Raw genomic sequence first — 12,808 nt, 5'->3', positions numbered from 1 at the left:
TATCTTAGGGAGAAGTGATAACTTAATTGGTTTGTTCAGCTTCAGGGGCCACAAATTCCTTCACAGCAAGGAATTTATATTTGCAAACTGCCTTAACTGACACATTAAAGACTCCTTTCAACCCTCTTGCAGTCCAAAGCCAAAATGATTTCGAAACAAAGAAATCGCCATGAAAAAGGTTGACAAGATAAAGCATTCACTGAAATAAATTAAACTGATATGCTTCAATTCCTCCAACTTTCACCTGATTTTCTGCTTCAACCATTTGTTGCATGCAAGAGTTGGTAAAAAACAAAACAAAAACGAGTATGATTTCTATAAACACTTTTTTTAAAAAAATTAAATCCTTCACATGGGTACCATTAGAATCTCAAGAATCATTTCTTATGACACAATTAATGATGAACCATAAAAATCCCCGCTTTCAACCCCACTTGGTAAATTTAGTCAAAACTTTTCTTTATTCTTTTTCTTTGCTTGGATGCAATGAGAATAACATCCTGAGGATGCATTTTCAAGAGGAAAAACAAGTCAGGCTTCATCTTCCATTTCCTGCCGGTCCAATTTACCAGGACAGTGTTTCTGAGTATCCTTTGTAGATATTCTCCTCTCATTTTCCAGGGTACATTCCAGGCTACACTCTTCTTTCACCTCTCTTAGAAATTGTTAAAATTGGAGAGGTGTTCGTACCAATGCAAAAAGCTTCCCAGTCACATATTAAACTCTGTATCTGATAAACACTAAACCTTCTGACCCAGTAAGGGATTTGAAGGAATTTTGCACAAACCCCCAACTAGCGGTGGGATTCAGCCAGTTCGCACCAGTTCAGCAGAACCAGTAGCTACTGTAATTTTTTTGTTGTCCAGACCCAGAATGGACTTCCAGAAGCGGCATCCACACAGAGAACCGGTTGTTCACATATCTGAATCCCACCACTGCCCCCAACCCAGCTTAACCCAGGATGTTTAGACACCCCATATACAAGCAATGTTCAAAGCTCTCTGAGCTTTGTTGTTTCCTTGCAGATGTCTAATTACCCACACTAGGTAACATCATCACTGTTCCCCTGTCTCAATGTCAGCTGCTTCAAATACATTTTAGGGACTTTTAAATTTCAATTTTTTAAAAAAAATGCGTGTTTATTTTTAACGGATAGCTACTTTAGTAAAAAGACAAAAATCAATTACGGTACATATATTAAATCCCAAGAGGTTTTAAAAAAATCAAATTCAATTACAACTGAAATAAAAATGATCACCAAACAAGAGAGAAGGAAACCCAGTAAAGAGGTAAAGAACCCTTATGCAAGTAGACAGCCAATAAAAACAGATTTGCAACTCAATAAAAGTTAAAATAGATGAAGACAGACTATATTGCAAGATTCTTCTTTCTGAAGCGTTTGGACACAGCCAATGATACAGACTGAGTTTATACCACTTGTAAAACAAAAAAAAGTTATATAGTTATGTAAACCCAGCCCTAAAATGTAAAATTACTGTCTTTTGCTCATTTTTGTAACTTATCTTTGTTTTTCCTTCTTTCTCCTGCCATGGTCATTAGGATCACAAGTTTTTTATGGTGTAGATTTCCTGCCTTCCTACTTTTTCCTTTTTACAGGAATTTCTTCTGGGTGGCCTAAAATAAGTCTTTATTCCATGATCTTTTCAAGCAAATAAATAGCCAATTCTGACACACTCATTTTCTTCTTAACCATACAGTGCCATCAGGCTTACAGTGTTTGTAGACATTGATTGTGAACTTTGAGCCTTTGTTAAGGATTACCTTGTGGTGACCAGACCAGTGTAAGTTAACTATATTTCTTTTCTTTTTGCATCTGCAGATAGCCAACTAGCAGCCTGTTTGTGATCTGGTCCCTCTTGAGGAGGTAGAGCCAGAGGAACACCTCCTGCAAGTCCACTGAGAGTAATATCTGACCCATATGTCCCAACTGGACTTCAGTTGTGCATATCCTGTGCATTTGACCAAGATAGAGTTTAGCTTCGTTATTACACAGGAAAAGGTTGAATCTGTGAGTTCTTAGAAATGTCTTTGCAATGTGTGTTCACCCTCCTGGGCATTACATTCATGTTCCTCTTGTTTGGCTATGGCAGAGGTAGGCAAGCTTGGCTCTTTTATGACTCGTGGACTTCAACTCCCAGAATTCCTGTGCTGGCTCAGGAATTCTGGGAGTTGAAGTCCATGAGTCATAAAAGAGCCAAGCTTGCCTACCCCTGGGCTATGGCATTTGTGAAATAATACAATAGCACAGTCCAAGAAAAAAATCATTCCAGGTCATACACGGGTAAAGAAATGATAGCAAATAACAATAGTCCAAGGATTATCCAATACAGAGTCTTCTTACCAGTCCGTAAGTCAAAACACAGTTCTTCAGATTTAGGAAACAGTAGCAAACCCACAAACCACAATAATCAGCAAACGTAACAGAGAGTATAACAGAGAGAAAGAAGCTATGTCTCTAGCTCCCTCTTATGGCCGTTGGAAAAACAGCGTTGGCCAATCATCACACATTTAAAGTGATACAATACAGTTTCTATTACAACAATACAATCATAGTCTATATATATTGCCAACCCAACCAGTTAGGCCATAGTCATATACCTAACAGCGTTCCAGGAGACAACATGTGATTAGGTCCAGGCAATGGTGACTTCATCTCTGAGGAAAGAGTTTAGTTCCATCTGCACTTAAGAGAAACAGTGATCTGCCCACTCCTTGAGAAGCCTATCCTTGGATCGTGGTATTGAACAATTTTTGTCCTGTTTCCTAAAAGCTTTTAAACAGTTTGCTTCCTTGAATGGCATCCAAGAAAATATAAAGCAAGCATTATAAAATACTATTAAAATAAGGTAACATATGATTTTCATTTCAAATACACTTACTTACTTTAAAATATAGTCACTCAACTCCATAAGGTAGATGTTTGGCAGAGATATCAATATCCATCGTTTAGTTATAAATATACACAACAAACCATAAGCCTAGGTTTGCATATCATCCTAAGGGAAACCAAATAAATAGACCATTCTATCCAATAGCAATTGATGTGTAAACCCAGTTTATGGTTTGTACTGTAGTTGGTTTATCAAAAAAAGAAAATATCTGCCCTGTATTTTTCATAATACGGTACACTATTTTTCACTGGCTAAAACTTCAACTTCTATTTTGGATCCTAAAACTAAAGTATACATATAATGTCTAATCCTGCCTTTTGCTATAACATGATCATGCATTCCAGCCCTACATTATGGTGTACCATAAACTAATACCTTGTTAGTCTTGGTCAGAATAATCTTTTTCCATCTCGAGGGAAGAAAAACAATCAAGCACAGTACCTTTTGAGAAATATGTATAGTGTTGCTTTATAAAAACTCTTAATATACAAAATGTGTGAATAATGCTTAGGATACATTTTGAGGTGGCAAAATTCCAAGTAAGTGTTCACTAAGTAAGAAAGTTTAAATGAAACAAATTTCTTAATTTTTAGATATTGTTATAAAAAATTAAAAACAAGAGATGGCTTAAGCAAATATTTTATGAGGATTATTAATTCAAGACAAGTAAAAACATTTCGAAGAATTAAATGATAATTTAATGACAGCAGCTATACACACAATTGGCAGCAAGATGCATGTAAAATTTATTTTAATCTAAGTTTCTTTGGTACAAAAAACAAAGACTTGGAACAATTACTAGCTGAGACGAATCACGATTTATTTCTTATTTTTAATTTCATCTAAAACAACCAGAACATTTCGCCCTTTACAACTGCATGTAGTCTTTCGTACTGTAAATAATTACAATGGTTTTTAATAAGTTACACAAAGATTGCAAGTAAGTTTTATACAAACATATACATATATGATATAGAAGATGTAGGGTTTCTTTTGTTATCTCTGATGTACTTTCTGGAGCCAAAAATTCAAACTATACTGGTGAAAGAGAAAAAAAAAACTTCTGTTCACTTAGCACTATTTCTGAGAGTTCATTACATGGAGAATTCTGGCCTCCTATTCATGAAATGGACTCAAATGTTAATCTCTGAACAAAAAGCACTCCATTGACCTTAGATCATGTTTAGCATGTAACTGATCAAAAGGCTATCTACTGACAGTTGTATTAAGCTTTTAGCAACAAACAATGGTGAAAATTGCAGGAAATGTTATCATCCATCTTGTAGCAAAGTAGATATTCAAAATACAAACAATACTGTAAGGAACTTGGAGCAAAGCATGCCAATCAAGCGAAGGTAAGCCCCACTGAAACTTGCGGGAATTATGGGTCGAATCAACAGAGAGAGGGAAATAAGATTTGTAAGCTACTAAATGTCAGAAGTGACAGAGGCATGGAATTTGCCTAAAAACTGAATGGCTATTAATGAACAGAATGAAAAACAAGGTAATCTTTGTGTATGGTTGTCTCAAATGTGCTTTTTGAAGAGGCCTCTTGAAAAAGCACCTTTAAGATAATCTTTATATGATAAATTATGCCATTTGAAAAATGAGAAGCCATGATGGGTATTGGCAATCCACAAGTTTAATTAACAACCCCCCCAATTTTATATTTAAAAAAGAGTAACCAGAAAAGATCAACATAGTGTTGCAATACTATAACTACTATAAATGCACATTGTATAAAATCTATAAATCACACATGGAAACATCTCTTTTACAGGTTTCAGGTATGGATAAACCCATTCCTAAAGACCCAGATGTAACTGATTTTCAACCTTTTTTAATTAACAGGTTGTTTTGATACTGTAAAAGTTTACCTATAAATGATACTTAATACAGCTTTATTTATTTAGTTTTAGATTGATATACTGCCTCCAAAATATTTTTGCCTCCAATTTTATGTCGCACTAATATTATTAGTTAGCTGGACTGAAAGACAGCAAGAGTCTTAAAACCACTCAGCAAGTTTTCATATCTGAGTGTGGATTTGAACCTGGATCCCCAATCCCACTATCCCAACCATTGCAACTCCCTCACACACACACTGTATGTCAGCTATTGGCTGATCAAGATTTACAGATGTTCCTCATTTCCTAAACACTTGTTCTGCAAGTGATTGAAATTACGGCAGTGTTGAAAAAAGAGCCTTACAATGTGGCCGTCGTAGAACCCCTGCAGTCATGTGATTGCTTGGCCACCAGCACACATTTATGAGTTGCAGTGTCCTGCAATCACATTATGGGCACTTGCAACCTTCACAGGTGGCTTCTGACAAGCAAAGTGCATGAGAAAGTCAGCAGGAAGTCACATGTCACAGTCACTTAATGACTACACAATCTGCTTAACAACTGCAGCCAGAACTCATGTCATAAACTGAGGGAGTCGTGTGATATTTCACCTAATGACTGCAGTGCCAGTCCCAAATGTGGTCAGTAAATGAGGACTACCTGTATTGAAAATACAATCCTGATATAAAACCATACTCCCCCACCAATCTCTCAATACAGTTTCTTATAAATATAGGTATCTTTAACTGAGGCGGTTCAGGGATTAAATCAACTGCTCTTTTGTTGAGGACTTCCTGCATAATTACAGTGTAATTATATTAATAATTTACTAACAATTAGCCATAATTGTCATAAGCTTTTCACTCCACCAAAACAATTCTTTCATTTCCCCCCCCCCAAAATACAACAATTAGTGGTGTTTATCTGTCAAAACAAGGATTTCCACTCTCGATAACTGAGAGTGGTTTGGTGCATAGTCAGCCACATGTTTAGATTGGATCTGGCATTTTTATACAGCTATCAAGTTCTTCCCAAGAACTTGGCTTAGGAAGATGTTGTTTGATGGTGTCAAAGGTAATATTGCACGATGTAAGTTTTTCCAGGGAAGTATCTTTTGCAACTGACTGATGGTGGTGGTGGTGTTTGAATGATGCTCCAGATGTTTTGGGATCGCACCGAAGGTGCCTATTATTATTGGTGCTATCCTTGCTTACTCTTTCTTATTAGGATAATAAACAATTGCATAAATGAATATGTTGATGCTAATAATAGCATCAGCGACATTTAACACATAGTGAGAGGTAGTATAGCCTGATATCAGAGTGGTTTGTGTCCTAACATAACACATAACATAAAACAAAAGAAATATATTTCATATACTTCACTAAACCCTATTTTTCTTAACTGTATTTTGCCAAATAACTGACCACTGAGTGGATCCACCTGACATATCGGTAGCCTTTGACTTACAAAGGGTCGCTTAATGATACTTCGAAGTTGTGACAGACCTCCAGAAAACTATTTATAACCCGATTTCAAAGTTTTGTCACACATCCCCTCCATGGTCATGTAACTGCATTTTGGGTGCTTGGCATCCAGCCCATATTTATGGCTGTTTGCAACACCCTGCAGTCACGACCATGACTTACAACTATTTTGTAAGTTGTGAACAACAATTTGTTTAATGACTGTGGCAAAAAAGGTCATAGAAAATGACAGGATTTACTCAGAATAATTTATCCTGTCACCAATAGACAGGAAATGTGCCTGGCTAAAGCAGAACCTGCATAACTCTATGATACACCTTGGGAAGCCCTCTTCCTGCATACCAACAATTCCAGGCTCTTAGCTCTGTGGGAAAGACCATCACCATGACTTATAATCACAATTGCCAGGCTCAATTATGGTTGCAAGTTGAAGATTACCTGTACTAAGCCACTAACTGTGATTTACAAATAGCAACTGCTAGATTCATACAACATGAATTCATTATTTCAAGAGCTTTTTTAAAATGCCTATTGCTTGGCTCCTTTCGAACCCATTCACTGCAACTCTGCCTAAGCCATCTTCTTGAAACTACTGCCTCATGATATCTAAACTTAGTGCACTGGTTAACAGTTATCAGAGATTAAGCAAAACCTGTTGCTCGATTGTCTTCCTGTATAAATTGTGATATGTGGAAATTCAGGAGACTTAGTTCTTCCAGAATTTCAGTAAAATAAGCATGTGACTCGAGTGTCCTTTACTGATCAACAGCAAAGACAACATTCAACACGATCACTCTGGATGTGAGCAGGTCCCTTTACATTTTTGGAAAGCCTGAATGTTGATGTTTCTAATCAACTAAAGTGAGCGAAACACCGACAAACATGACAAAACTACCAGGCATTGTGATTCCTATGGAAAACAAAGAGGTGCAATGCTAACTCGTAATTCATTGCTTCCATAATTACTATAATGCTTCATAGTTATAACCAGGGCTTTTTTTCTCATAGAACGCTCAGAATGGAGTTCCGGCACCTTTTTTGGATGGAACCCTGTAGGGTAGGCAAGGCGGGTTGTATGACATGTGTGAGTTCCGGCACCTTTTTCTTTTACAAAAAAAGCACTGGTTATAACACTTACATTGGAATTATGTTCACTGTAATAAATATTTATTCTGCATGGCTTTTCTAGTTTCTATAAAGCTTTTATCAGATAATAGGAAAAAAGGACAACAATGAGCCAACCACAAACAAAATAATAACTGTTATCTCACATGTTACCTCTGGCAGTGCTAACTATTATGTTTTCTTATCATTTGCAATTTGAGAACTTTGTTGTTTATCCAGCTAAAGAAACAAAACTCAACAGATTAGATTTTTAAAATATGTGGAATTCACAAGAGGTTATATTTTGCAACTGGAATACTGCAATGCACTCATCCATGCCAGTGTTGGCTATAAAAAAAAGATAACGTTCAGCTAAAACCTAAAAAAAACCCCAACTAACACAAAATCCTTTTGCACTGAATGGTTATTCTTGTGATAAAACTGGTGCAGATCACGCCACCTTACAGTAATTCATCTCTGAGGTCACAATACAGCACTTCATGTTCCCAAGCATCTTTCCTTGCATTACTTCAGGAAATAAACTGGAAAGTAGAAATGACAAGATAGGTGACACCATTTTATCTGACGACCTACTACTCAGTTAGCAGCTTTATAGAACATTTCCACACAATGAAAAATCCACCTATTGCTCAATCTCCTAAACTATCTGCCCATAATATTTAATCTTCCATTAAAGTATCTACTCTTCAGGCAGCTTTCCCTGATCTCATTCTTCTGAGATGTGATGGGACTACAACCAGTATCTGATCCAATCCATGTGGAGGAAAGTTGGGGAAGACAGGTTTAGGAATGGTGTAAAATAAGATGAGACCACTTAATGGCAGATGACAGGAAGTGATAAAACTTCTAATACTTCACTTCCTAAACAAAATGCTTTAGCAGCAGCCCTGGCTAACACAGATCAGATTGTAGACAAGCTTCTAATTAGTGGAGACAGTAAACAAGCAGGGACTCACTGATCACTCAACCTTTTTCCTTTCTTATGCCCTAATCAAATGGCTAGGAAGGGCCTGTCATGATTTAATAACTCACATTCTTCTAGGTCAGGGGTAGGCAACCTCGGCTCTTTTATGACTCATGGACTTCAACTCCCAGAATTCCTGAGCCAGCATGGCTGGCTGGCTGGCTGAGGAATTCTGGGAGTTGAAGTCCATGAGTCATAAAAGAGCCGAGGTTGCCTACCCCTGTTCTAGGTGGTGAATCCACTGGATAGTGGGGTGCTTTTCCACTGGATAGTGGGTGTTTCCTTACATTGCACAATCAATCTCCTGCCATTTCATCTGGAGGCCCAGATACTGATCCTCTGCCTGTGGGTTTTTTTTTCTTTTTTCTGTCAGCGCTCATCCAGGAAAAAGGGATGGGACGTTACACAATCAATATAACCTATAGATTAGTCGTAGCCTCCCATCTGGAAGCGTTTTGTAGTCCAAATGAATTGCTGCCGGGGATGTGTTAGAAGCAAACCACACATATATTTCATCCGAGGGTCGGGTCACTCCCCATTCCACCACCCCCATCCCCGATTTACATTAAACTCCTGTTGCAAGTTGCCCAGCTCAATTGCGGAAAGCTCTCTGCTTATACTCAAAGAGTCAAGAGTCTGGCTTGCTCTACTCACTGCTTCCTGTCTAGAACATACTATAGATTTGATTCTTGGGGCAGATTAAATCCCTGGAAGATTCTGGGGTTAGAAGGAGGGTAGGAGGAAACAGTCTCACAATCGCACCAATCCGGCCGACAAAGGGACTATTTCTATTTAGCAGCTGTTGTTTTGAAAGAGCCTTTTACATACACACACACACACACACACACACACACACACACACACACACAGCTTCCGTAGATAGCGCAAGAGGCAGAGGCGAGGCATAGCCCCACTTCTCAGTAAATAAAAAGTCCCACCTTTTCACTTTCCACCAGGAGAGTCTGCTACGCATACCCCACTTCAGCAGATCGCAAAAAAAGCTCTGCGTAGGTGGTCCAATTTGTGTAAAAAGGACAGCGTGCTGAAGAAGAGCTACAATACTTCACTAGTCCCGCTGGAGCGCCCGCTTTGCTTTCCTTTTCGCTCCACCCTCCGGAGAAGGATTTGTAAAGTTACTGCGAAATCTCGCTGCTAGTCTCTCCGCAGGTAACTTTGCCTCCAAACATTGCGAATATGAGGGTGCTGGTACGGAAGCCGCTCCCGCAGTGCCATCTAGTGGCCTTGCGTGGAAAATACGACTCTTACAACAATAAACAGACCGTATTTGCAACGACTGAAAAGGGTGGGGGGGAGAGAGAGAGAGAGAGAGGAGAGAGAGAGAGAGAGAGAGAGAGAGAGAAATGGAGGAACAATTTGGTAATGATATCTGAAACAGCCAACTTGTTGAGCAACCTTACTCTCCTTTTCTTGTGAGGAGACTGAGTTGCTCAAACGCAAACGAAACGCAATGATGGAATTGTTGGATGAAAAATACAATTTCATTCTGAGGAAAAAAAAACTCATATATATCCAGATAAGAACTGTTTGCTTTATTTATTTGTATCCCTTTATTATTATTATTTTTACAAATATTGCCTTTCCTATTTGAATGCGTTTTATGTGTAATTTGTTGAGCTGCAACACTAAATCTATAGAGTTTGTTTTTATTTAATATTATTTGAATAACTTATAGGAGGGGAGAGTTGATGCAACAGAGATAAAGTGGAGGACTAGAACATACTTATTTACTCTCAAGACTGGAAGAAACGGGAAATAAAGGACAGTAGAATGTCACCAACTATCCCAGCATTAAGATCACAATAGCTAACTTCTGAATAGTTGATCTAGCTTAGCTTCTCCTCTGTCTAATCCTGTCCATTTGCCTAAATTATTGGAAATTGATTATATACAGGAAAGTGCTTGCATCTTTACATACATAATCTTTTTTTAAAAAGAGATGGCATTCCAAAATGTAAACATCATTAAAAATCACTTTTTAGCCCTTTTATAGTCTTATTTTTATGTTGTGCATTATAAAGCAATAATATTCACAACGAGACTTTGAATAATAGGATTCTTGAGATCAATAAGGGCAATATGGTGCCCCACTGAAGAGATCAAGCAAAGTACTTTCAAAGTGTATAATTTTATGCATAATCAATCTTTCATGTATAAAATAGCCCAGCTGTTGTTCATTTATTCCTGCTTGCTTTCTGTATGTGCTCCATTGTATTCTAAATTGTGCTGCCCAAAGAAACTTTCTGTTACTTTAAACTGTGTTGATCCAAGAGATAAAGCCTAGCTAAGAATCTGCAACACTTTGTTCTTTTTTCCACCCCTTTTTCTCCTTGGATCATAAATGCAGCAGCTTTTCTTTAGCATCCCTATCCTAGCTGCCTAGAAGTAACAAGTTAAGTTTCTGGGCTAATTGCTAGTTATTGAACTATTGTGTATTCAGGCTTAGAGATACAGAAATGTATCTGAGCTGGAATAGATAAGAAAATTCAAAAGAATTTTTGATGTGCAGGAACTTTGTAATGTGTATTAGTTATAAAAAGCAGAATTTTTCTGATTAGGTTGTTCTCACTCTTCTCTTGTCTCATAGCAGTGTGTGTGACAAAGAGATTGAGACACCCAGCTTATTCCCTTGATCAAAAGAATAAACCTGTGTTCAGTTGCCTGTGTTCAGAATCTCATTGGGATTTATTAGGATTCTGAGCTAAAAACTTTACACCACAAAATGTGCATAATATAATATTTCCAACATAATATTTGCCTGGAAGCCTAGCAACTTCTTTGAGCACCTCTTACAAGTACTATTATTCTGGCACACAGGAATGAATAAGTGAAAAGTCAGATGGAAATAAAGTGCGGAGTACTTCAAAAAGATTTCAATCTTCCCCCAAATAAAATAAAGACAGGTGTGGAAGTATGCAAAATATATTCATAGGTACTTTACCAGTAAACAGGATTTTCTAGAAAATAACCAGGGAAGGGACAGAATAATGGAAGATAATGGATATCATTCTAGTCTGAAAGTCACACACAGCTAAAAAAAAGAAAGGAGCAAATATCTATGGAACATCCATATTTTGGGACAGTCCCATTCTTGCTCTATTCTAAATAGCTTTTTGTCAAGAGGAAAAAAAGATGAGGGTGAAGCAGAATGATTAAAAGAAAATAATGTCCATATGGCCACAAAATTATACAAAGAACACTGCACATTAAAGTCTGCCTGAAAGCAATCTCACACAGTGAATCAAAACCATGGTCATATCTGAAACAGGTTTGATCCTTTTTTGAAAAAAAAATACTATATATAAAAAATATCTACATTGGTAAATATTCTGAGATATGTAAAATGGGTTTCCCTCATTGCTGACAGATACCAGGAAGGGTGATAAGCCACAGAAGGCTCTGTACCTCTTTTTAAGCAAATCACAAGAATATCTATAACTCGGGGTGGAACTGTGGAGTTTTTTCATGCTTTCTGGTCTTGGTTGTTTGCTTGCAGACATTTCATTATCCAACTAGGTAGCATCAGTATGTATCAATAACAAAATATCTATAAGCAAATAACCAAGCTCCAGAGTGCTAAGAACTCCAAAGAAAAGAGCAATGCATTTATGTACTGCACAATATAGCAGATTAAAAAAAATAATAAAACTGGAAAAGAGATTACATTTCCAGTTTTAATGAGGCAAATTAAGGACAATTGTCCAGTCAGTTACCAGATTTATTAGCCAAAACAATAGAGCCAAAGAAATTCCATCATATTTAAGGAGCCTAACTAAGTAGGATTGAAGTTGAAAACACCAGGGTTCTATTACTGCACAATTACAAATGGGAAGGGAAAGTTAATACAGCTGAAAGATGAATCAGAGGTCTTGCAAATACTTCCTCCCACAGACAGGCTTTGGATTCAATCCCATGACTGGAAGAAAGAGGAAAGAAGAGACAGCAAAACATTCCCAGGCCAAATGTAACTGCAATTATCTAAGTCTATTGATTCAACAAAAGTCCTTATTGTTTAAATAAATATTATGAATTACGGTAATCTATCAGCATTTATTTCTGCAGAATTCCCTGTTAAAACAGAAACCAAAACTAATTCTCATCTGTCCAAAGGTAGCACACAGTGCATATGAGACCTCCCTTTATATGAGATTATATTTATGCATTTTATATATAGGTTAATTTTTTTAAAAAAAAACCCAGTAAAATACAAAGTAACATAAAGGGAAAAAGTGGGGAGAGGATAAAAGAGAAAATTTTTAAAGTGACAAAAAACAGATGGAACAAATATATACAGTGACCTCCACCTTTTTTCAGAGACTGTATTTATTTAAGGGTTTCTAGCTCTACTCTTATTGAAAGTAGGAGAACCATAATAAGGGAAGAACGCACATCCTGAATATATGCCTTTTTTTACTTGGTCTGGTACCTATAGTTGTTTTTGAGGCTTTTCCTGTG

The 12,808-nt window shown here is 37.1% G+C and overlaps 1 protein-coding gene across 3 annotated transcripts in view; it reads right to left on the bottom strand.

Annotated features, from left to right (window-relative positions):
* The window catches only part of ANKRD6 (ankyrin repeat domain 6), an 81,176-nt gene extending 71,663 nt beyond the window's left edge, over window positions 1–9,513 (bottom strand). For 2 of the 3 annotated variants that reach the window (XM_083373607.1, XM_083373609.1), the window contains exon 1: window positions 9,274–9,467. The gene's annotated coding sequence lies outside the window, so the exon portion shown is untranslated. Of the gene's footprint in view, window positions 1–9,273 lie in introns of all 3 variants that reach the window. The other variant, XM_083373608.1, reaches the window with a different exon arrangement.
* Between the last annotated feature and the right edge of the window lie 3,295 nt (window positions 9,514–12,808).

The sequence above is a fragment of the Vipera ursinii genome (assembly GCF_947247035.1).
Source record: "Vipera ursinii genome assembly, chromosome: 1".
Classification (NCBI taxonomy): Eukaryota; Metazoa; Chordata; class Lepidosauria; order Squamata; family Viperidae; genus Vipera; species Vipera ursinii.
The sequence above is the reverse complement of the archived record's forward strand: the minus strand, read 5'-3'. Positions and strand labels throughout refer to the sequence as shown.